General features: G+C 43.7%; 1 non-coding gene across 1 annotated transcript; it reads left to right on the plus strand.

Moving 5' to 3' along the window:
* The first annotated feature begins 17925 nt into the window (after positions 1-17925).
* On the plus strand, positions 17926-17998 carry trnav-uac (transfer RNA valine (anticodon UAC)). Its single transcript has one exon. It is a non-coding gene; the product is annotated as a tRNA-Val (tRNA).
* The last annotated feature ends 9092 nt before the right edge of the window (positions 17999-27090 follow it).

The following is a 27090-nucleotide window of genomic DNA, read 5'->3' on the forward strand; positions in this document are numbered from 1 at the left end:
ATTGTGAGGGGAAGGGTCACAGGGGTGCTCTGCACTGGCTGCCCATTTCCCTTCCTTCTCCTGAATCCTTCCCCAGAGGAGAGACCAATAACTTTTGGTGCATACGAGAAACTAAGGAGGTGATATATAGAAGCTACCGAGAGGTTGTCACCCCTAAGTTGCTGGAGGCAGGTAACTGCTGCCAGGTAACTGTGCCTGCGCCATGCAACACTGAGGGTATGAATAGGATGATTTGGCAAATGAATGTGTGGCTGAGGAACTGGTGCTGGGGGCGGGGTTTCAGATCTCTGGATCATTGGGATCTCTTCTGGGTAGACAAAGGAGATGAGGTGGCTCTATTGGTAAATAATAAAATGAAATCCTTCAAAAGAGGTGACATAGGATCAAAAGATGTGCAATATTTATGGGTAGAGTTAAAAAACTGCAAGGCTAAAAAGGCCCTGATAGGAGTTACTGTATATACAGGCCCCCAATATAGTCAGGAAGTAGGCTACAAATTACAATGGGAGATAGAAAATGTATGTCAAAAGGGCATTGTTGCAATAGTAATGGGGGATTTCAATAAGCAAGTAGATTGGGAAGACCAGGTTGGTGCTGATTTTGGATCCCAAGAAAGAGAATTGATAGAATGCCTAAAAGAAGGCTTTTTAGAGCAGCTTGAGGTTGAGCCCACTAAGGAATCAACTATTCTGGATTGGGTGTTGTGTAATGAGCAGAGTTTGATTAAGGGCCTTTAGGTAAAGGAACCCTGAGGGACAGTGATCATCATATGATAGAATTCACTTTGAAATTTGAGAGGGAGAGGCTAAAGTCAAATGTGTCAGTATTACAGTGGAGTAAAGAGAATTACAGATGCATGAGAGAGGAGCTGGCCAAAGTTGATTGGAAGGGGACACTAGCAGAGATGACGGCAGAACAGCAACGGCTAGAGTTTCTGGGAGCAATTCAGAACACATAGGATAGATACATCCCTAAAAAGAGGAAATATCCTAAAGGCAAAATGATTCAACCGTGACTGACAAGGGAAGTCAAAGCCGATAGAAAAGCAGATAATAGGGAAAAACAAGTGGGAAGTTAGAGGATTAGGAAGCTTTTAAAAACTAAGAGAAGGTAACTGAAAAAGCCATTAGGAGGGAAAAGATTAAAGATGAAGGCAAGCTAGCCAATAATATTAAAGAGAATACTAAAAGTTTTTTCAGATATATCAAGAGTAATGGAGAGGTGAGAGTAAATATCAGTCTGCTGGAAAATGACACTGGAGAGGTAGTAATGGGGGGGACAAGGAAATCGTGGATGAACTGCATAAGTATTTTGCATCAGTCTTCACTGTGGAAGACCCTACCAGTCTGCTGGAAGTTTGAGTGTCAGGGGGCAGAAGTGAGTGCCGTTGCTATTACTAGGGAGAAGGTGCTTGGGAACCTGAAAGGTTTAAAGGTAGATCAGTCACCTGAACCAGATAGACTACATCCCAGGCTTCTGAAAGAGGTGTCTGAAATTGTGGAGGCTTTAGTAATGATCTTTCAATAATCACTAAATTCTGGCATGGTTCTGGAGGACTGGAAAATTGCAAATGTCACTCCACTCTTCAAGAAGGAAGGGAGGCAGAAGAAAGGAAATTATGGGCCAGTTAGCTTGACCTCAACAAGATCACAAGACAAAGGAGCGGAAGTAGACCACTTGGCCCATCGAGTCTGCTCCGCCACTCCACCATGAGCTAAACTATTCTCCCGTCTGGTTCCAGTTTCCGGCTTTTTCCCCATATCCCTTGATACCCTGACTAATTAGATACCTATCAATCTCCTCCTTAAACACCCTCAATGTTGGGAAGATGTTAAAGTTCATTGTTAATGATGAGGTTTCAGAGTACTTGGAGACACATGATAAAATAGTCCATAGTCAACGCAGTTTCCTCAAGGGGAAATCTTGCCTGACAAATCTGTTGGAATTCTTTGAGGAGATAAGAAGCAGAATAGACAAAGGAGAATCAGTGGATGTTGTGTACTTGGATTTTCAGAAGGCATCTGACAAGGTACCACACATGAGGCTATTTAACAAGATAAGAGCCCATGGTATAACAAGATAGTAGCATGGATAGAAGATTAGCTGACTGGCAGGAAGCAAAGAGTGATATTAAAGGGGGCCTTTTCTGGTTGGCTGTTGGTGACTGCTTCTTTACACATTATATGCCAATAATTTGGATGACAAAATTGATGACTTTGTTGCCAAATTTGTGGATAATATGAAGATGGGTGGAGAGGCAGGTAGTATTGAGGAAGCGGGGGTGGGGGGGGTGCTGCAGAAGGACCTGGACAGATTAGGAAAATGGGTAAAGAAGTGGCAGGTGGAATACAGTGTTGGGAATTGTATGGTCATGCACTTTGATAGAAGGAACAAAAGTGTAGACTATTTTTTAAACGCGCAGAAAATTCAAAAATACAAGGTGCAAAGGAACTTGGGACTGCTCATGCAGGAATGCCTAAAAGTAAACTTTCAGGTTTAGTCAGTGGTGATTAAGGCAAATGTGATGTTAGCATTCATTTCAAGAGGACTAGAATATAAAAGCAAAAATGTAATGCTGAGGTGGGGCCTCACTTAGAGTAATGTGAACAATTTTGAGCCCCTAATCTCAGAAAGGATGTGCTGACATTGGAGAGGTTTCAAAAGAGGTTAACAAAAATAATTTCAGGAATGAAAGGCTTATCGTAATACGAGCGTTTAATGGATCTGGGCCTATACTCACTGAAACTTAGAAGAATGCGGGGGAATCTCATAGAAACCTACCGAATGTTGAATGGCGTAAATAGAGTAGATGTGGAGAGGATGTTTTTTATAGTGATGAAGTCTAGGACCAGAGAGCACCAACTCAGAATAGAGGGACTTCCATTTAGAATGGAGATAAGGAGGAATTTCTTTAGCCAGAGAGTGGTGGATCTGTGGAATTTGTTGCCACAGGTGGCTGTAGTAGTATTTAAAGTGAATGTTAATAGATTCTTGATAAGTCAGGGTATGGGGAGAAGGTAGGAGAAGAATGGGGTTGAGAGGGAAATAGATTAGCAATGATCAAATGGCAGAGCAGACTCAATGGGCTGAATAGCCTAATTCTGCTCCTATGTCTTATGGTCTATGGTTTCATGGAAGTTGGAGCACCCAGAGGAAACCCATCCATCATGGGGAGAACGTACAAAGTCCTGACAATGGTGGAAATGAACCCAGGTTGCCGATTCTGTAATAGCATTGTGCTAACCGCTATGCATCCATATCTTCTTGCACCTTTCAGCTTGATAATTTTTTTTATGTTTTGGGGAAGTGACCACAACACAATATAATTGAGGAGAACCTAGGAAGCTGGACCCACAATCCTTCCAATTCAGAAGGATGAAGGTGGGATCTCATTGAAACCTATTAACTATTGAAAGTCATGTATAGAGTGACATAGGGAGGATGTTACTATCAGTAGGAAGGTCTATGATCCAAGGGCATGGCCTCAGAATAAAGGAAAATCCCTTGAGAACTGAGATGAGGTGGGATTTCTTCAGCCTCTGAGTGGTGAATCTGTGAAATTTGTTGCACAGTGGGTGCATGTTTGGCAAATATTGATAGATATGTGGGCTAAGGGTTACAGGGAAAAGGTGCAAGAATAAGGTTGAAAGACTAATCAGCCATACTTGATGATATGAATGACCTGCTACTGCTCCTATATTTAAGATTGTGCCATCCTAACCATTAGAGAGAAGCAAGAATTCCAAAATAGATGTGTCTATGTTAACATGAGAAAGGAGAAAAGGATTGGATTAAATTAACCAGAGGGAAAAAAGCAGAAGGGAGAAAATTCAAGAAAAAACTGCTAAGCCTTAGCGGTGCAGTGGCAAAGTGAGAGGAGATGCTGTCTCACTAGCTCCAGTGACCGAAGTTCAATCCGAACCTTCTGTAAATTCAGTCTCCAGACTAGAGTTGTAATTTTATTCTGAGACTGAATCAAGACATAGGATTTTAATCTGTTGTCATGGTTTTATTCTACTAACTGCAAAATATTTCAATTCTGTCAATACACTGCAATATTCAGACTCATCATTATCACCTTTATGTGTAGTGTCTTATAACGTGGGCGATCATGGTCTTTCCATGACCATGATTGTTCTTTGGCAAATTTTTCTACAGAAGTGGTTTGCCATTGCCTTCTTCTGGGCAGTGTCTTTACAAGATGGGTGACCCCAGCTATTATCAATACTCTGCAGGGATTGTCTGCCTGGCATCAGTGGTCACATAACCAGGACTTGTGTTATACACCAGCTGCTCACACGACCATCCACCACCTGCTCCCCTGGCTTCACATGACCCTGATTGTGGGGGGGGGGGGGGCGGTAAGCAGGTGCTAAACTTTGTCCAAGGTTAACTTGTAGGCTAGCGGAGGGAAGGAATGCCTTACACCCCCTTTGGTAGAGATGTATCTGCACCCCACCACCCAATATTCAAACTACTAAACTGAAAAAAATCAGGTCTCCAATTATCAACTCTCTTTGAAAGAATGGTATCACTTGCTGCGGTACTGGTGGGAACATTAGTTCTAGAATTCTATAATGTGTACCACGTTAGCGAGACGCTATTACAGCTCAGGGCGTTGGAGTTCACAGTTCAGTCATGGCGTCCTCTGTATGTCTCCTCCCTTGACACTGCATTGTTTTTTCCTTGGGTATTCCAGTTTCGTCCCACAGTCCAATGACTTACTGGGTAGGTTAATTGGTCATTGTAAATTGCCCTGTGATCAGGTTAGGGTTAAAGTTGGGCTGTTGGGTGTTGCTGAGTGGTGTGGCTCAAAGGCCTAGAAGAGTCTATTCCATATTGTATCTCTAAATAAAATAAAATTTATAAAAAACAACTTCAGCTTGGAAACTAGAGTAAGGTGCACATCCATGTTAATAGTCATGTCGGCAGTGCAGATTCTCAGCCTCACAGCTCCAGGCACCTGGATTCAATCCTGACCTCCGGTGCTGTCTGTGTGGGGTTTCCACTTTCTCCCTGTAACTGCACGCAGTTCCTCCATGTGCTCCAGTTTCCTCCACTGAGTCAAGGACATGCAGGTTGGGAAGTTAATTACCCCCAAAGTGTAGAATTGGGGTGGGGGAATTGTTGGGAATGTGGGAAGAATATAATGGGTGAGCACAGATTCAACAGGTCCATGCTGTATGACAGTCTCAATGACTCTGACGCTTTGACACACCGTTTATCCCACCACTGCTCTTTGAATCATCACTCTGCCCTTCTAATATTGTTCCCCCTGACATTACTTACCCATCCCAGTTCACCATTGCCCCAACATTAAGAAAGCTAATGGCATGCTGGCCTTCATAACAAGGGGAATTGAGTATAAGAGCAAAGAGGTCCTTCTGCAGCTGTACAGGGCCCTGGTGAGACCACACCTGGAGTACTGTGTGCAGTTTTGGTCTCCAAATTTGAGGAAGGACATTCTTGCTATGGAGGGAGTGCAGCGTAGGTTCACAAGGTTAATTCCCGGGATGGCGGGAATGTCATATATTGAAAGATTGGAGCAACTGGGCTTGTATACTCTGGAATTTGGAAGGCTGAGAGGGGGTCTTATTGAAACATATAAGATTATTAAGGGATTGGACTCACTGCAGGCAAGAAGCATGTTCCCGCTGATGGGTGAGTCCAGAACCAGAGGCCACAGTTTAAGAATAAGGGATAGGCCATTTAGAACGGAGTTGAGGAAAGACTTTTTCACCCAGAGAGTGGTGGATATATGGAATGCTCTGCCCCAGAAGGCTGTGGAGGCCAAGTCTCTGGATGCTTTCAAGAAAGAGATGGATAGAGCTCTTAAAGATAGCGGAATCAAAGGTTATGGGGATAAGGCAGGAACTGGATACTGATTGTGGATGATCAGCCATGATCACAGTGAATGGTGGTGCTGGCTCGAAGGGCTGAATGGCCCACTCCTGCACCTATTGTCTATTGTCTATTATTGTCTATTAACTCACCACTATCCCAACTTACTCAATTCTTACTCCCTCTTTACTCTGGTGCATTACTTGTTCTCCACTCAACTGTGCCTCAATACTCCAATTATCCTCCTCACTACTGCCCCAATTCATCACTAACCCTCCTTTTCCCACTGAGCCCCTCCCCTTGACAAACAACTATCACTAATTTACTCCCCCTCCCATTTCACCACTCCTTCCTTCTCACCTGTCAGCCCCTCACTAATGAGCTGCTCAGTTAACTGGTCACTCTAATGTATCTCTAATATATAAGCGAGGGGTGGAATCCAGGGGCAGCTGCTGAGAATGTGCGGAGAAGTGATATTGAGATATAGACTGTAAGGAGTCACAATCTTAATTCCATGGTAGGTGTATCACAAACAAGGGGGCAAAGGGTTAAGGTGAGAGTTTTTAAGAGGAAGATTTTTTCCACAGAGGGTGATCGATATCTGCAAAGCACTGCAGAGAAGATGGTGAAGTCAGGTACAATTGCTAAGTTAAGATACGTTTAGACAGGCACTTAAAAAGGCAGAAGATATGAACCTAATGCTGGGGAACAGGATTAGTGCAGATGGACAAAAAGCTCAACATGGATCTGATGCACGCAAGGGCCTCGTTCTGTACTGTTCGCCTCAGTGACTTAGTGTAAAGAGTGTTTGATGGTCATTATGAGCCAAAGGGCCTGTTTCTACAAGAATATGACTCAGTGACTTAACATATAAACAGATTTTAGCAGTGCTGCGCTCAATAATCAGTAAACATCCACACATTTTGTGGTAAACCATGTATATATATAAACCAAACCTCAGTCTTTTGGAGTAATTGAAGGTGCTTCACATTTAAAGAAAACAAATTAAAAGAAACTTCTTATTAATTTATTTAAAGAACAGAAAGACTCACATTAAAATATTCGCAATGCAGCAGATTCTCGTCCAAAGCACTCAATATTCAAATTTATTCTTGTTCTTAACAGTAATATATGAGTGAAAGTTACAGAAGACAATCTGGCACTTTTTGAATGCAGAAATTCATCAGTTGCCATGGCAACCAAGTCTGTGCGACTGCAAATAAATTGCCCCAGAGTACTGAGTGAAATTGGGGAGCTGCTTCTGATTGGCTACATTACATACAAATCATGAGATTTTTGCATAGTTTTAGGGTGGCAGAGTGATATAAACTGAAGATGAATTATAACATGTTTGCTTTTTTATGATATACAAAAATGTTACTGTGATATTCCCACAGGAGAATTTCTGTGCTCTGTTGTGGAATAACGTACAACTCATTTAGACCTGGAGTATCTGGAAAGCATATCCGTTTATTATGGCAGCTCATTCTTAATTAAGTTGATCTAACTGGCTACTGCAGTTTACTCCTAGTGGGTGGATGAAGAATCATTGGGGGTGGATGGATGGCATAAACCATGAGAATGCAGAAGGAAAAATAGGATTGGTTCAGATGGCTGCTTGATGGAGCTGGCATTCGTGTAGTGGACCAATCTGGCATTGACCTTGCCCAGGAGGGTCAGTTTGGCTCCCTCTGGGATAGAGCCAGTATATTTTATGGAAATCCTCTTTGACTTTGTACAGTGTCCATGCCGTATGCTGTAAAACAATACAGTACATAAAGTACTATATAGTATATAGTATTAATGATAAGACTCTTGGCAGTGTGGAGGATCAGAGGGATCTTGGGGCCCAAGTCCATAGGACACTCAAAGCTGCTGCGCAGGTTGACTCTGTGGTGAAGAAGGCATACGGTGCATTGGCCTTCATCAATCATGGGATTGAGTTTAGGAGCTGAGAGGTAATGTTACAGCTATGTAAGACCCTGGTCAGACCCCACTTGGAGTACTGTGCTCAGTTCTGGTCACCTCACTACAGGAAGGATGGGGAAACTATAGAAACGGTGAAGAGGAGATTTACAAGGACACTGCCTGGATTGGGGAGCATGCCTTATGAGAATAGGTTGAGTGAACTTGGCCTTTTCTCCTTGGAGTGATGGAGGATGAGAGGTGACCTGATAGAGGTGTATAAGATGATAAGAGGTATTAATCGTGTGGATAGTCAGAGGCTTTTTCCCAGGACTGAAATGGCTGACACAAGACGGCACAGTTTTAAGGTGCTTGGGAGTAGGTACAGAGGAGATGTCAGGGGCAAGTTTTTTAAGCAGAGAGTGGTGAGTGTGTGGAATGGGCCACCAGCGACAGTGGTGGAGGCAGATACGATAGGGTCTTTTAAGAGACTCGTGGATAGGTACATGGAGCTTAGAAAAATAAAGGGCTATGGGTATCCCTAGGTAATTTCTAAAGTAAGTACATGTTCGGCACAGCATTGTGAGCCGAAGGGCCTGTATTGTGCTGTAGGTTTTCTATGTTTCTATGTCTTCTAACAGTGGCCCATCAATATTGAAATAACATTTCCACACAATAGATAACGTGCATGAGCTTTGGTCCAATAGACATGGAACACATTGGCTACTGGGAAGAGGTGGTAGGTGAGGTTCCTAGTAATGCTATTTCCTGTAGGGATAGCAGAGAGACCCCTCTTTAGTTACCACAGTTAGATTTGTCTATGTTATTGAACATGATTACCATTAGAGTGTCTGTTATCTCTTGGTTTTTCCTCCACCTCTGGCAATTGTGGACTTGTGACTGAAGCCCTTCATTGCCACGTTTTAAGGTTCCAGCAGGGATGGCATCTGTTCTCAAGGCCTTGACATTTCTGAGTTAGGATTTGAACTGCTGGACTTCTTGCCGATTAGGAGGGGGAGGTGTGTAAGATGAAGTCCAGGGCACTTGTGTCAGGGACAACATTGTGATTGAGTAGGTCTTAGAAGCGTTCCTTCCAGTTGCCTTTTTGGAGAACTTGAGGGCTTTGATACTGATCTTCTTACATCAAAGTTTCTGTTGATGTTGATGTTTTGGGGCAATGGTGATAGAGATAGTTGAACAGATTAGGTAGTTGTCAGCCTAACATAAATAATCAACCAACCTATCATCAGTAGCTGTCATGGTGTGGGTGACATGGACATCTTTGTGGTCCCTCATGCAGATGATGCTATAGTCTAACACAGGGGTCCCCAACCTTTTTTGCACTGCAGACCGGTTTAATATTGACAATATTCTTGCGGACCGGCCGACCAGCGGGGGGTGGGTAGGGTTACCAACGGACAAGAGTGGCAGTCAAATATGTTGTTTACCCTGAGAAAGACTACAATGACCATGAAGCTTTGCGCGGGCACCAGTGCACATGCGTGTACATGCCGATTTTTCTACAAATCGTTTTTGGCGATTCTGTTCAGGGGGCGGGGGTGTTAATCACGACCAGAATATAGGTGATAAGTCAACTATGTCACTTATAAGTGGCTAATACACTCAATTTCGTTTCTAAAATGGTTTATCTAACGAATTTAATATTAAAAACACAGCGCATATTTTCCTCGCATGAATGTAGTGATAAGTCAATTATCAGGGGAGCTTGAAGTGTTGAATGAACTTCCAGTAGAAGTGGTAGAGGCAGGTTCAATATTATCATTTAAAGAAAAATTGGATAGGTATATGGACAGGAAAGGAATGGAGGGTTATGGGCTGAGTGCAGGTCAGCGGGACTAGGTGAGAGTAGCGTTCGGCACGGACTAGAAGGGCAGAGATGGCCTGTTTTCGTGCTGTAATTGTTCTATGGTTATATAAGTCACTTATAAGTCAACAGCATCATAACATTTTAAGTAACATTTGGATATTAAACACACAGCACATATTTTCCCTATATGAACATATAAAATCTTTGCAACATACTAATATCGCTGAATCAGTGCGAGCCCTGGGCTTGTTTCCTTGCAACAAGACGGTCCCATCGAGGGGTGATGGGAGACAGCGATACTCAAAGGAGGTTCCTTATGTCCAGTCTATTCCGCAATTTAGTTTTCGTTGCATTCATTGCAGAAAACCCCGCTTCACAGAGATATGATGTTGGAAATGGAAGCAACGTTTTCAGTGCTTTTGTGGCTATCTCAGGATATTTAGCCTTGACTTTGATCCAAAGTGCCGACAGAGATGTTATGTCAAACATACTTTTCAGCCCGCCATCATTTGCAAGCTCAAGGAGTTGATCTTCTTCCCGTGCTGACATGGATGACGCGCGGGTAATGACCTTGCATGCGTAATGGCTCAACAGTGGGCGTGACAGGGAATGAGGAAAGGTGCAGCTGACTCCTATCACCAAATCATACCGTTTCCTCGCGGCACGGTAACACATGCGTTGTGGCCCAGTACCGGTCCGCAGCCCGGTGGTTGGGGACCGCTGGTCTAACAGGTGCCAGTGCTTCGATCAGGGTGTTCCTCTGGGCTTTGCACCCCAGTATTAAAAAGTGAGCAGAGCCTGTCGGAACCTGTCTGTGGAATGGGAGATCAGGAGAGGGTTGGAGACTATTACTTTTGGACTTTACACGCTAATTTTAAAAAGTGAGTAGGGCCTGTCAGGATTTGTCTGCAGAGCAAGAGGTCACTTGGGTTAATAGTAATTTAGCAAGGGCCAATAAAAAGAAGTGAGGTTTAAGTGGAGCAGTCATTATTGGAGTGGACTGGGGTTAGAGTGGGAAGCTTCGGCTCAACAGGCTTCATCAAGAACAGACAGAGGATAAGGTTGCTGAGTTACTTGGCATCATTTATTTGATTGTAGAATTTAAGCTTAAGAAGTTACAGCCAAAGATATAATAAGCTAGGCAGGAAGAGGTAGATAGGGTGGCAGTTCAGGCAGTGCAATGCTCCTCCTGTGAGATGTGGGATTGCAGAGTACCTAACAGTCTTCCTGATAACTACATCTGCAGCAGGTACACCCAACTTCAGCTCCTGACTGACAAGGTCAGGGAACCGGAGCTGGAGTGGGATGTACTCAGGACCATCGGGGTGGCTGAAAACCTCAACAGATGAAACATTTACTGAGGAGGTCAAACCGACAGTACAGGCTTCAGAGAGTAGATGGGGGATGACCACCAGGAGAAGTAAGCCAACTAAGTAGTCAGTGCTGAGGTCCACTGTGGCTATTCCCCTCAGCACAAGGATACTGCTGGGGTGGTGGTGGGCATGACCTATCAGGGCACGGCAGCAGCTGCCAGGCCAATGGCACTGTGGCCAGCTCCGAGGCTTAGCAGGGAAGGGTAAAGTCAGCCAGAGTGATAGGGTTATTTTTTATTTAGCATTTCTCTCTTCTTTTGCAAAGAAGATGCTATCTACTGAATTGTTAAATTGGATCATATTGCACAGGCTGCTGATTTTTTAAAAATCAAAAAAGGAAACAAAGCCTTAAGACATTTATTGAATATATTCACTATTTAAATGCAAAAGTAATATCTTTAATGTAACTGTAAAAACAGAAATAATTGAAGAATATGTTTAAACTTAGGATACTTGACAGGTAAAATACATTTTTTGTAAAATACATGTTGAAAAAATATCCACAGAATATAAGTAACGTGTAGACTTTGACAGAGCATAGCAACCCTTCGCTGCTGTTTGCTTTCGGCCTTCCCTGAGATATTGGACTTTCAAATCAACTGACTCTGAAGACTAGCGGTATTTGTTTAATGTTTAGGTGTTCTTTTCAGCCGCAGTGTAGGCTTCGTTTTCCATTTGAGAGTTTTAGTTAACAGCCCTGTTTGGCCTAGTGTTTATTATTTTATTTTCCCTTTCACACCGTTCGTATTAAAGTCTGTGAACTATTGACCTGCTTCAGTGTCTCTCATTCCTCACTTGGGCTATATCCAAACCTGGTAACAGCACCTATTCCATCAAACGTTCCTCATATGTTAACCCTTTCATTCCCAGGATCATTCTCGTGAAACACCTCTGGACCCTCTCCAGCGCCAACGCATCCTTTCTTAAATAAGGGGCCCAAAACTGCTCTCAATACTCCAAGTATGGTCTGACCAATGCCTTATAAAGCCTCAGTATTACACAAAATACTCTGCAGATGCTGGGGTCTTACATCCTCGCTTTCATGTTCTAGCCCTCTCAAACTGAATGCTGACACTGCATTTGGCTTCCTTACGACACAATTAAACCTACAAATTAACCTTGACTGAATCCGGCACAAGGACTCCAAAATCCCTTTGCGCCTCAGATTTCTGAATATTCTCCCTATTTAGAAAATAGTCAATCCTTTCATTTCTTCTACCAAAGTGCATGGCCATACTCTTCCTAACACTGTATTCCATTTGCCACTTCTTTGCTCATTCTCCTAATCTGTCCAAATTTTTCTGCAGACTCTCTGCTTCCTTAACACTACCTGGCCCTCCAGCTATCTTTGTATCATCTGCAGATCTGGCCACAAAGACATCAATTTCATCACTCAGTTCATTAATATATTGTATAACGTAAAAAGATACAGTCCCAACACTGGCCCCTGTGGAACAGCACTAAACACTGGCAACCAACTAGTCAAGGCTCCGTTCATTCCCAGTCTTTGCCTCCTGCCAATCAGCCTCTCTTCTATCCATGGAGAACAGACCATAACTTCTTCAGTCTGTCCTTATAACTGAACTTTTTCATCCAAGGCATCATGTTGGTGAATCTCCTCTACATCCTTTCTGGCACTATCACATCTTATATATATTGTGATCACATAACCGCATGCAGTTCTCTGGCTGAGGTCTGATCAAACCTTTGTAAAGCTGGATCATAACCTCCTTCCTTCTGTATACAAAGCCCTAACCAAAGAAGGTTAATACCCCATTTTGACTGTTGCCAATGCTGCCTGATCCGTTGAGTTCCTCCAGCAGTTTGCTTGTGTTACTCTGGATTCCAGCATCTGCAGAAACTCGTGTGTTTCATACCCCATACACCTTCCTAATCTGCATTGTCGCCTTCAATGATCAAAGGACTTGTACTCCAAGGTCTGTCTGTTCCTCAGTTTGCTATAAGACTTTACCATTCATGGTGTATACCCGAGCCTCATTAATGCTCCCAGACAACATCATCTCACATTTACCTGCATTAAGCTCCATCTGTCATTTTTCAGCCCATTTCATCATATTACTCTGCAGCCTAAGACTACTCTCCATTCTATCTGCATCTTCACATCATCCACAAGCAAACTGATCTTGCTTCCCACATCCAAACCCATTGACTACTGGAAGGTCTTTAAGACATCCCCAGCAAAGTGACACAGCTTGTTAGTTTTGAATCTCTTCTCATATGGCCTCATTTTAGCAGCCTCCTGCAATATCCCCCCTCAATCATGAAATAAATTCATCTTTAACAGTGCAATGCCTCCTCGCATTTTACTAACCCCATCTCGCCTGAAATTTCTATACTCTGGGATGTTGATTTGCCATTCCTTCCTGTTGTTCACCCATGCCTCAGTGATGGCAACAATATCAGAGACTCCTGTGTTAATTAAAGCTTTGAGTTTATCTGCTTCATTAATTATACTCCCTGCATTAAAACAGATGCAATTTAACTTCAAATTCACCTAATGTTCACAGACTTGCTGATTCTACCTACTGAACTTACTATTTCTCCTCTGGGTGACTGTACCTCTATATCTGACTAACTGCTCTGACCTCCCTTCCCCTGCCAACTCTATTTAAATCTTCTCCAACAGCACCAGCAAACCTCGCAGCAATGATATTAATCTCACTCTGGTTGAAGTACGACCCACCCCACTTGTACATGTCCCACCTTCCCAGAAATGAACTCAATGAGATGGAAACCTACAGCCCACAGCCCCACGTCCCTTCAGCTACACATTCACCAATCTATCCTTCTATTCCTATACTCACTAGCTCTTGATACTGCAAGTAATCCAGAGATTACAACCTTTGAGGTCTCTGCAAATGCCCACCAACTCCATAAACAAAAGCTGCAGGATCTTATCCCTTCTCCTACCTATGTTATTGGTACCTAAATATACCATGACTTTTAGATGTTCAACATCCCCTTTCAGAATGTCCTGTACTGGAGTCTTCTAAACTCAACAGACTTAATGCTAATTTCCCAAAGAAAGCATATCCTAAATTCTCAGCCTAATTTGTTGAATAAGATTACTATTCACCTGTCAGTACCTCTAGTTGAACTTTGTCTTTTGTGTGTTTCCTCCTAGCAGTCAGTCTGTGGTTTTGTACTGCCATGTCCCTACTCCTGCTCTACTCCGGCCCCTGTATTACTGAGTACTCCGTCTCTCACCTGTTTCCCATTATTACCTGTATTGCTGCCACCTGGGTCTCATTGTGCTCCACCTATCATCTGCCTCTCTGTTTATTGTCAGTGTATTTCAGTCCTGTGTTTTCACCTGTTTGTTGCCAGATTGTACCAGTGAATTTTCCTGAGCCTTTCTAGCATTTGTATCTCTACTCTGTCCATCTGAATATTGACTCTGTCTGTTTCCTGATTCTGGTTTTTGGATTTTTCTGGATGTTTTGACCTCTGCTTGAACTTTGCTGACCTTGTTTGTACCTTGGGATTTGTTACTCAATTAATATCACTGTGCGCACAGTACTGGATCTGCAATTGGATCCCTGCTCCAGTGCCCTAACATCACCTCATCGTACCAAGTTGAACATCTTAACATGGAACCTCTTTCTTTTTCAATCAAACCTTCATATTTCTGTTCTCAAGTCACTTTGGTTCAAAGTTAAAAGTTCAAAGTAAATTTACTATCAAAGTACATATATGTCACTATATACAACCCTAAGGTTCATTTTCTTGGTGGGCATACTCAATAAATCCATAATAGAATAATAATTATAATAGAATTAATGACAGACTGCATCAAATTGGGTTATTCAACCAGTGTGCAAAAGACAACAAACTGTGCAAACACAAAAAGAAAGGATAATAAATAAATAAACAATAAATATATTGAGACCATGAAATGAAGACTCCTTGAAAGTGAATCCATAGGATGTGGGAACAGTTCAGTGATGGGGCAAGTGAAGCTGAGTGAAGATATCCTCCTTGGTTCAAGAGCCTGCTAGTTGAGGGGTTGGAACTGTTCCTGAACCTGGGTAGTGTGAGTCCTGAGTCTTCTGTACCTTCTTCCTAATGGCAACAGTGAGAAGAAAGCATGACCTGGGGGGGGGGGTGGGGGTGGTGGTGGTGGTGGTGGTGGGGTCCCTGCTGATGAATGCTACTTTCCTGCGACTGTGCTCTGTATAGATGTGCTCATTGGTGGGAAGGGCTTTACCCATGATGGACTAGGCCGCATCCACTACTTTTTGTAGGATTTTCTTTTCAAGGGCATTGGTGTTTCCGTACCAGGCTGTGAGGCAGCCAGTCAATATACTCTCCACTGCACATGTGTAATGCCCTGGTAAAGGTTTCACTGGTAATGTCATGGTCTTTTTGTAGAAGTAGTGTTTGGGTTATAGTTATCGATAATGGGTTCTTTAGAATGTGAGCCATCCAATCAAAGAAGTGGTTTTTTTTGTCTGCCTGACACCGGTGTGAGCTGGAGTCTTTGTCTGGTGGGAGATGAAGAAAGAAGTTGGAGAGAACTGTTTGTAGGATTCAACCCGGTGGGGTACCATAATTTGATGAGCAGGCAGGGGTCTACTGAGGATCGGTGAATATGACTTTTGGAAAAGCTGAACTCCAACTTGTGCACATTTGACTGTTTAATTATAATGGGCCCTTTTTGTTTTTAAAGACGCAAACAGGATGAAATCTGCAGATGCTGGAAATTCAAGCAATACACATCAAAGTTGCTGGTGAATGCAGCAGGCCAGGCAGCATCTCTAGGAAGAGGTACAGTCAACGTTTCAGGCCGAGACCCTTTGTCAGGACTAACTGAAGGAAGAGATAGTAAGAGACTTGAAAGTGGGAGGGGGAGGGGAGATCCAAAATGATAGGAGAAGACAGGAGGGGGAGGGATGGAGCCAAGAGCTGGACAGGTGATTGGCAAAGGGGATATGAGAGGATCATGGGACAGGAGGCCCAGGGAGAAAGAAAAGGGGAGGAGGGGAAAAAAAAACAGAGTATGGGCAAGGGGTATAGTCAGAGGGACGGAGGGAGAAAAAGGAGAGTGAGAGAAAGAATGTGTGTATATAAATAACGGATGGGGTACGAGGGGGAGGTGGGGCATTAGCGGAAGTTAGAGAAGTTAATGTTCATGCCATCAGGTTGGAGGCTACCCAGATGGAATATAAGGTGTTGCTCCTCCAACCTGAGTGTGGCTTCATCTTTACAGTAGAGGAGACCGTGGATAGACATGTCAGAATGGGATGTGGAATTAAAATGTGTGGCCACTGGGAGATCCTGCTTTCTCTGGCGGACAGAACGTAACTGTTCAGCAAAACGATCTCCCAGTCTGCATCGGGTCTCGCCAATATATAGAAGGCCACATTGGGAGCACCGAACGCAGTATATCACCCAGCCGACTCACAGGTGAAGCCTCAAGTTTACCTGGTCCATTTCCAACACCTCCCTCCCCTTTCTAGATCTTTCTGTCTCTATCCCTGGAGACAGCTTATCTACTGATGTCTACTATAAGCCTACTGACTCTCACAGCTATCTGGACTATTCCTCTTCTCACCCTGTCTCTTGCAAAAATGCCATCCCCTTCTCGCAATTCCTCCGTCTCCGCCGCATCTGCTCTCAGGATGAGGCTTTTCATTCCAGGACGAGGGAGATGTCCTTTTTTAAAGAAAGGGGCTTCCCTTCCTCCACCATCAACTCTGCTCTCAAACACATCTCCCCCATTTCACGCACATCTGCTCTCACTCCATCCTCCTGCCACCCCACTAGGGATAAGGTTCCCCTGGTCCTCACCTACCACCCCACCAGCCTTCAGGTCCAACATATTATTCTCCGTAACTTCTGCCACCTCCAACGGGATCCCACCAGTAAGCACATCTTTCCCTCCCCCCACCCCTGCTTTCCACAGGGATCGCTTCCTACGCGACTCCCTTGTCCATTCGTCTCCCCCATCCCTCCCCACTGATCTCCCTCCTGGCACTTATCTGTGTAAGCGGAACAAGTGCTACACATGCCCTTACACTTCCTCCCTTACCACCATTCAGGGCCCCAGACAGTCCTTCCAGGTGAGGCGACACTTCACCTGTGAGTCGGCTGGTGTGATATACTGCATTCGGTGCTCCTGATGTGGCCTTCTATATATTGGCGAGACCCGACGCAGACTGGGAGATCGTTTTTCTGAACACCTACGCTCTGTCCGCCAAAGAAAGCAGGATCTCCCAGTGGCCACACATTTTAATTCCACATCCCATTCCCATTCTGACATGTCTATCCATGGCCTCCTCTACTGTAAAGATGAAGCCACACTCAGGTTGGAGGAACAACATCTTATATTCCGTCTGGGTAGCCTCCAACCTGATGGCATAAACATTGAATCCTCTAACTTCCGCTAATGCCCCACCTCCCCCTCATACCTCATCCCTTATTTATTTATATACACACATTCTTTTTCTTTTTCGCTCTCTCCTTTTTCTCCCTCTGTCCCTCTGAATATACCCCTTGCTCATCCTCTGGGTTTCCCCCGCCCCCTTTTCTTTCTCCCTGGGCCTCCTGTCCCATGATCCTCTGATATCCCTTTTGCCTATCACCTGTCCAGCTCTTGGCTCCATCCCTCCCCCTCCTGTCTTCTCCTATCATTTTGGATCTCCCCCTCCCCCTCCCACTTTCAAATCTCTTACTAGCTCTTCTTTCAGTTAGTCCTGACGAAGGGTCTCGGCCCGAAACGTTGACTGTACCTCTTCCTAGAGATGCTGCCTGGCCTGCTGCGTTCACCAGCAACTTTAATGTGTGTTCCTTTTTCTTATCTTTCTTTTCCTTACTAACCCTTTAGAGGTGCTTTCTTCATAACTGCAGTTATGTGCTGAACCCAGAATAGGTCACAGAGGAATTTAAAGTTGCTGATCCACTACACCTCTGATCATCAGATTAGAACTGTCTCAATGAGCTCCAATTTTCTCATGTGGTTCCATAGTGTAGTGGTTATCACATCTGCTTTACACACAGAAGGTCCTGGGTTCGATCCCCAGTGGAATCAACATTTAGTCTCCATTGTTAATTGGGTTTTTTCAAGATGGCACCCAGTGAACTATGGTGATGTTCCGTGTTTCACATCTAAGTGACTCTGAGACTGAGGGTTTGCTCCAATGACTCCCAGCCATCTCTTAGACTGGTTTTAGATGTTCTTAGTTGTTGGGATTTCTGCTAAAGATATGCACAATCATCTATTGGTACTGGCAATTGAAACTTGTACATGTCTCACTCATTACTAGGTAATCTTCCCCACTATCAGTGTTCATTTCTCCATCCTGGCTATTGATTTTATTTTTAAATTTACTGCAAACTCTTCCTCTGTTACATCTTTGGTGTAAATACCATCAGACACATATTGTTCCATGTTGTCATATACTTCGTAATCAGAATCAGTTCTGTTATCACTGTCTTATATGACATAAAATTCGTTGTTTTGCCACTGCTGTACAGTGTAACTAAATAGTGCAAAAAAAGGAATAATGAGATAGTGTTCATTGGTTCAAGGACTATTCAGAATTTGGTGATAGAGATGCCCAAGTCTACAACCCTCTTCAGCCTCTTGCGATCCAGGTCATTAGTGGCTCCATACCAAGCAATGATACAGCCAGTCAACATGATCTCCACCTGATAGCTGTAGAAAATTACAAAAGCTTTGATGACGTACTAAATCTCCTTACGATCTTAATGAAGTAGAGCCACTGGTGTGCCTTTGTGATTGCATCAATGTAATGTTGACACCAAGAAGTTAAAGATCTTCACCGTGTTCGCTTCTGAGCCTTCAATGAGGAGGGGATCCAGGAGAACAGTTAGAAGCCAGAGTGGGGAATAGAAGAAGAGGGAAAGGGCAGGGTAAAAGAAATTACCAGAAGGAAAAATCTATTTTCATGCCATCAGAGAAGGTGCCCCTCCTTCCCTTTCTCCTATGGTCCACTCTCCTCTCCTATCAGATTCCTTCCTCTCCAGCCCTTGACCTCTCCCATAAGACCATAAGATATAGGAGCAGAAGTAGGCCATTCGGCCTATTGAGACTGCTCCACCATTCAATCATGGGCTGATCCAGTTCTTCCACTCATCCCCACTCCCCTGCCTTCTCCCCATACTCTTTGATGCCCTGGCTAATCAAGATCTTATCTATCTCTGCCTTAAATTCACCCAATGACCTGGCCTCCACAGCCACTCATGGCAATAAATTCCACAGATTTACCACCCTCTGACTAAAGTAATTTCTCCCTATCTCTGTTCTAAATGGAAGTCCTTCAGTCCCAAAGTTGTGCCCTCTTGTCCTGGACTCCCCTACCATGGGAAATAACTTTGCCATATCTAATCTGTTCAGGCCTTTTAACATTCTGAATGTTTCTATAAGATCCCCCCTCATTCTCCTGAACTCCAGAGAATACAGCCCAAAAGCTGCCAGATGTTCCTCATACAGTAACCCTTCCATTCCTGGAATCATTCTCGTGAATCTTCTCTGAGCCCTCTCCTGTCAGTATATCCTTTCTAAAATAAGGAACCCAAAACTGCACACAGATACTCCAAATGTGGTCTCACAAGTGCCTTATAGAGCCTCAACATCACATCCCTGCTCTTATATTCTATACCTCTAGAAATGAATGCCAACATTGCATTCACCTTCTCCACAACTGACTCAACCTGGAGGTTAACCTTTAGGGTATCTTGCACAAGGATTCCCAAGTCCCTTTGCATCTCTGCATTTTGAATTCTCTCCCCATCTAAATAATAGCCTGCCCGTTTACTCCTTCCACCAAAGTGCATAACCATACACTTTCCAACATAGTATTTCATTTGCCACTTCTCTCTGCAGGCTTTCTGTTTCCTCAACACGACCTGTTCCTTCTCCTGTCTTTGTATCATCAGCATATTTAGCCACAAATCCATTAATCCCATAGTGCAAATCATTGACATACATCGTAAAAAGCAGCGGTCCCAACACCGACCCCTGTGGAATTCCGCTGGTAACCGGCAGCCAGCCAGAATAGGATCCCTTTATTCCCACTCTCTGTTTTCTGCCAATCAGTCAATGCTCCACCCATGCTAGTAACTCCCCTGTAATTCCATGGGATCTTCTCTTGCTAAGCAACCTCATGTGTGGCACCTTGTCAAAGGCCTTCTGAAAATCCAAGTACATCACATCTACCACATCTTCTTTGTCTACCCTGCTTGTAATTTCCTTAAAAAATTACAGTAGGTTAGTCAAGCAGGATTTTCCTTTCAGGAAACCATGCTGGCTTTGGCCTATCTTGTCATGTGCCTCCAGGTATTCTGTAATCTCATCCCTAATGATTGATTCCAACAACTTCTCAACCACTGACGTCAGGCTAACAGGTCTATAGTTTCCTTTCTGCTGCCTCCCCTTAAATAGTGGAGTAACATTTGCAAATTTCCAGTCATCCGGTACAATGACAGAATCTATAGATTCTTGAAAGATCATTGCTAATGCCTCTACAATCTCTCCAGCTACTTCCTTCAGAACCTGTGGGTGCATTCCATCAGGTCCAGGAGATCTATCCACCCTCAGACCATTAAGCTTCCTGAGCACCTTCTCAGTCATAATTTTCTCTGCATATACTTCACTTCCCAGACACTCTTGAATGTCTGGTATTCTGCAGATGTCTTCCACTGTGAAGACTGATGCAAAATACACATTCAATTCCTCTGTCATCTCTGTATCTCTCATTACAATATCTCCAGCATCATTTTCTATTGGTCCTATATCTACCTTCAGCTATCTTTTATCCTTTATATATTTAAAAAAGCTTTTAGTATCTTCTTTGATATTAGTCGCCAGTTTCCTTTCATAATTCCTCTTTTCCTTTCTAATGACCTTCTTAGTTTCCTTCTGCAAGTTTTTAAAAGCTTCCCAATCCCCTATCTTCCCACTAGCTTTGGCTTCCTTGTTTGCCTTCTCTTTTGCTTTTACTTTGGCTCTGACTTCACTTATCAGCCACGGTAGTGTCCTTCTGCCATTCAAAAATTTCTTCTTATTTGGAATATATTTGTCTTGCACGTCCCTCAATTTTCACAGATACTCCAGCTATTGGTGCTGTACTGTCCTTCCTGCTAGTGTCTCTTTCCAGTCAACCATGGCCCCTCTCATGCCATTGTAATTTCCTTTATTCCACTGAAATACCGACACATTGGAATTTAGTTTCTCCTTCTCAAATTTCAAAGTGAACTCAATCATATTGTGATGACTGTTCCCTTAGGATTCCTTAACCTTAAGCTCTCTTATCATCTCCAGATCATTACACAACACCCAGTCCAGTACAGCTGATCCCCTAGTGGGCTCCACAACAAGCTGTTTTAAAAAGCCATCCCTTAGACATTCTAGAAATTCTCTCTCTTGAGGTCCAGTACTGGCCTGGTTTTCCCAATCCACTTTCATGTTAAAATCCCCAATGATTATCATGACATTGCCCTTCTGACACACCTTTTCTATCTCCTGATGTACTTTGTAATCCACATCCTGGCTGCTGTTTGGAGGCCTGTATACAACTGCCATTAGGGTCCTTTTACCCTTGCCATTTCTTAACATAGAGATTCTACACCTTCCGATCCTACGTCATCCCTTTCTAATAATTTAATATTATTTCTTATACACAGGGTCACAGCACCCCCTCTGCCTACTAACCTATCTCTCCGATACACCGTATATCCTTGGACGTTCAGCTCCCAATGGCAGCCATCCTTTAGCCAAGTTTTCCACCCACCTGGCTTCATCCATCACCTTCTAGTTATCTTCCTTCCCCCTCTCCCTACCTTTTTATTCTGGCATCTTCCCCCTTCCCTTCCAGTCCTGAAGAAGGATCTCAGCCTGAAACACGACTGCTTATTCCTTTCCATAGATGTTGAGCTCCTCCAGCATTTTATGTGAGTGACTGGCATTATTCACTGCCACTTCCACTGGAATTCCCACTTACCCTTCCATATGCAAGGTTTGGTTTATACAAGAGCCTTGGCCTGGTTTTCTTTGTGAGCTGATACTCACCTGAACCTCTCCTTTAGTGCCCACGACAGTTTGAAATGCAGCGTGGTGGTTAGCACGACACTATTATAGCTCAGGGCATCGGATTTCAGAGTTCACTCCCAGCGTCTTCTGTAAGGAGTCTCTGTATGCCCTCCCCCTGGAGCGCCTGGGGTTTCTCCAGGTCCTCCATTTTCCTCCCACAGTCTAAAGACGTACCGGGAAGGTTAATTGGTCATTGTAAATTGTCCCATGTTTAGGTTATGATTAAATTGGGTAGGTCGTGGGTTGCTGGGCAGTGTGGCTTGAAGGGCTGGAAGGGCGTATTCCACGATAGAGAGAGAGCCGATCCCTATCTCGAAATAAAATAAAGTGAAATAATCATTGTTTGCCCTTTCTCGCATATGTGTGGTTTTACTTTATCAGCCATTTAATCAATTTTGTATACTAATTTATGAGGGGCACAGGAATGGTAAATAATATGGAACTTCCCCAAAGCAGAGATATTGAAAACCAAAGGACATATGTTCAGAGTGAGGGGAAGAGAGGAAGAAATTTATCACTGAGGAATCTATCTAAGTGACCATCAGAGGCAGGCACTCTCTTAATATTTCTTCTTACTACCCATTACGCCACTGACATTTAGAGCAGCAATGAAGGTCCTCCATCTCTGACTGTCCTTGGCCATCCTCTCTATTTTTCCTCAGGTGTAGTTCACGGTCACATTTCTGCCTCTACATTATAGCACCAAGTTGTCTTTGGTGTCCTGTATTTCCTCCACTCTTCAGGGATCCAATAAAGCGCTGTCTTGATAATGGAGAGGTCCGCTCTTCTCATCATGTGTCCAATCCATCTCCAATGTTTCCTCATGATGATTGTGGCCATATACTCTTGATGACACTGAAGGAGTAGGGCGTGGCTAGAGATCTTCCTTAACCAGAAAATACAGGGGATCTTCAGGAGGCTCATGATGAGGAATGACAACAGCTTGGCAAAGTCACACTGCAGTTATTTGTGTTCATACATTACAAAAACCAATTTTGGCCTTGGTCTTGGAAGCGTTCGGGGGTTCCTTCATCATGCCAGTAGCTTCCTCTTGGCTTTCAATACTGTCAGCCATGCAAGTCCCAGGTGGAGTCTGAAGAATACTGTCTGAAACAATTTTAGCGGGATTCTTCATTGCTGTTTCCATAACAATTTGTTCTTGACCAGTCAGGGTTGTTAGCCCTGAGCTGAAACCCTGAGCCTAGAAGACCAGTAGACCACTCTTCCTCTGGCCTCTACCCTTTGACCTGTTTGACATGGGTGACCCTATCACGAGCCAAAGCATAAAGCCCTGTCTCCAGCCAACTTCGCTCTCCGGGTCATTGAGGCACGCAATCCTCCAAACTATGACAGGGATCTGGTCCTCTTGGAGGTCTCTGAACATTTAAGAAGCATTTCAGCAAGCACTTGAATTGCCAGGCGTGAAAGGTTGGGGACCAAGTGCTGGTAAATGGGATCAATATTGGTATTTAATGGCCAATATGGACAGATGCATCAAAGAACCTGTTTCTGTGATACATCACTCTATGAACTCTAAGATTCTCTGACACCAACACGGTTCAACGAATGAGTTAATGACAAGTAAATATCTAAGCCCACAATCAAAATGGCTTTTTGTTCAAGAATAGGGCATTTTATTCCTTGGAACTTTGAAAATGTCATTGGTTTGAAAGAAATGTTATTGGTTTTAAGAAGACATTCAGTTCTTCAAGATTAATGAGTTGGTGTCAAAATCAAGAAATGATCAATACACAGTAAGTCCTAAACAAATGCAGGCAAATAGCCTTTGTCATCCTGATCAGAATTGGATGCAACAATAATGGAACTGTTCTCCAGTCACTGCAATTTTCTCTGTCAATTAATCCACAACTAATCCAGACACAAGGCATGGAAACCAAATGATGGAGAGTTTTTGGAGTCATAGCCCCAAAGATCCCTGTCCCTCTTGAGGTTACTGCACACGTCATGTATCATGTCTAAGATTACTCTAATTCTGTATCACTAAATGTTATTTTCTGAAATAAATTTATGAGGAAAGGGTTTCCTGATGTTCCATTACATTTCCACCACTGTCAGATGCAGAGAATTCCAGAGATTCAAATCCACCAGAGAGAAGAAATTAGATTAGATTAGATTAGATTATGAGGACACGCAGTCCTCTTTTATTGTCCTTTAGTAATGCATGCATTAAGAAATGATACAATATTCCTCCGGTGTGATATCACAGAAACACAAGTCAGACCAAGACTGAAAAACTAACAAAAACCACATAATTATAACATGTAGTTACAACAGTGCAAGCAATACCATAACTTGATGAAGAACAGGCCATGGGCGTAGTAAAAAAAATTCAAAATCTCTCGAAAGTCCCACATCTCATGCAGACGGCAGAAGGAAGAAAACTCTCCCTGCCATGCCCAACCACAGTCCGACTCTGAGTCATCCGAAAACTTCGAGCCTCCAACCAGCCTTCTGACACCAAGCACCATCTCTGTCGAGTGCTTCGACCCCAACCCCAGCCGCCAGCAGCAGGCAAAGCCGAGGATTTTGGGGCCTTGCCTCTGGAGATTCTCAATCGCACAGTAGTAGCGGCAGCCTACCGGGCATTTCAGAAATTTCTCCAGATGTTCCTCTGTGCTTCTCATGTCTGTCTCCATCAAATCAGAATCATGCACGGCATCCTACTTACAAATATGATATCATTTCACCGGAGAGCTGCGTGCGCTGCATCGCACCACCATCTTCTCCTCCCGCCTCTATACAACACAGTTTTAGATGACAATCCCTTATTTTGTAGCTACACCGGCCTGTCTGGGTCTCTCCACAAGTGAAGACATCCCAACATCTCCTCGTCAAGCCCCATTCAGTTTTGCACATGTGAGTAACAGTAAAGCCCTCCCCCACCATTGAGCACATCTGCATGAAACGCTGCCGTAAAAAAGCAGCATCCATCATCAGGGACCCCCACCACCCAGGACATGTTCTTTTCTCACCGCTGCCATCAGGAAGAAGGTACAGGACCCCCAAGACTCACATCACCATGTTCAGGAACAGTTATAACCCCTCAACCATCAGGCTCTTGAATCAAACGGATAACTTCACTCATCTTCACTTGTCCCAATTAACCAATTCCACAGGCTAACTGTGTCCACAACTCTCTGCAGTTTCTTGCGGTTACATAAAAAGTTACCATATCCGTCCACATAGAGTGCTTTCTATAGTGCAGCAATAAAAATTGGTAAGGATCAACGCGGACATGCCAAATTTCTTTAGCCTCCTGAGGAAGCAGAGGTGTTGGTGAGAGCTGTCATAACATAAACATTCTTTGATCAGGACAAGCCATTGGTCATGTTCACTCCAAGAAACTTGAAACTCTTGACACAGGCACATGAGCCCTGCCCCCTGCCTTCCTTCCTGAAGTCAATAACCAGCCTTTTGGTTATATTGAGGGAAAGGATGACACCATGCATTAAGTTCTCTACCTTCCCCTGAGATATTGCCCGCTACAGTGTTACCATTAAGTGGATGATCTTGTCATACAGCTACAGATTGGCAGGTATGATATTGTGGCCATCATTGAGACCTGGCTAAAGGATGCGTGTCTCTGGGAGCTGAACGTCCAAGGATACACGGTGTATCAGAAGGATAGGAAGGTAGGCAGAGGGGGAGGCGTGGCTTTATTGGTAAGAAATGATATTAAATCATTAGAAAGAGATGATATAGGATCGGAAGGTGCAGAATCTTTATGGGTTGAGCTAAGAAATCGCAGGGGTAAAAGGACCCTGATGGTGAGGCCTCCAAACAGCTGCAGTGATGTGGACTACAAATTACAACAGGAAATAGAAAAGGCTTGTCAGAAGGGCAGTGTTATGATAATTGTGGGGGATTTTAACATGCGAGTGGATTGGGAAAATCAGGTCGGCACTGGATCTCAAGAGAGAGAATTTGTAGAATGTCTGCGAGATGGCTTTTTAGAACAGCTTGTTGTTGAGCCCACTAGGGGATCGGCTGTACTGGATTGGGTATTGTGTAATGAACCGGAGGTGATTAGAGAGATTGAGGTGAAGGAACCCTTAGGAGGCAGTGATCATAACATGATTGAGTTCACTGTGAAATTTGAGAAAGAGAAGCCGAAATCCGATGTGTCGGTGCTTCAGTAGAGTAAAGGAAATTACAGTGGCATGAGAGAGGAACTGGCCAAAGTTGACTGGAAAGGGACACTGGCGGGAAGGACGGCGTAGCAACAGTGGCTGGAGTTTATGCGAGAAGTGAGGAAGGTGCAAGACAAGTATATTCCAAAAAAGAAGAAATTTTCGAATGGAAAAAGGATGCAACCGTGGTTGACTAGAGAAGTCAAAGCCAAAGTTAAAGCAAAGGAGAGGGCATACAAGGAAGCAAAAATTAGTGGGAAGACAGAGGATTGGGAAGTTTTTAAAAGCTTACAAAAGGAAACTAAGCAGGTCATTAAGAGGGAAAAGATTAACTATGAAAGGAAGTTAGCAGATAATATCAAAGAGGATACTAAAAGCCTTTTCAAGTATATAAAGAGTAAAAGACAGGTGAGAGTAGATATAGGACTGATAGAAAATGATGCTGGAGAAATTATAATGGGAGATAAGGAGATGGTGGAGGAACTGAATGAGTATTTTGCATCAGTCTTCACTGAGGAAGACATCAGCAATATACCGGACACTCAATGGTGGCAGGGAAGAGAAGCGTGCGCAGTCACAATTACGACAGAGAAAGTACTCAGGAAGCTGAATAGTCTAAAGGTAGATAAATCTCCCGGACCAGATGGAATGCACCCTCGTGTTCTGAAGGAAGTAGCTGTGGAGATTACGGAGGCATTAGGGATGATCTTTCAAAAGTCGATAGATTCTGGCATGGTTCTGGAGGACTGGAAGATTGCAAATGTCACTCCGCTATTTAAGAAGGGGGCAAGGAAGCAAAAAGAAAATTATAGACCTGTTAGCTTGACATCGGTGGTTGGGAAGTTGTTGGAGTCAATTGTCAAGGATGAGGTTACAGACTACCTGGAGGCATATGACAAGATAGGCAGAACTCAGCAT

The sequence above is a fragment of the Mobula hypostoma genome, chromosome X1 (assembly GCF_963921235.1).
Source record: "Mobula hypostoma chromosome X1, sMobHyp1.1, whole genome shotgun sequence".
In the NCBI taxonomy this organism is placed as follows: domain Eukaryota; kingdom Metazoa; phylum Chordata; class Chondrichthyes; order Myliobatiformes; family Myliobatidae; genus Mobula; species Mobula hypostoma.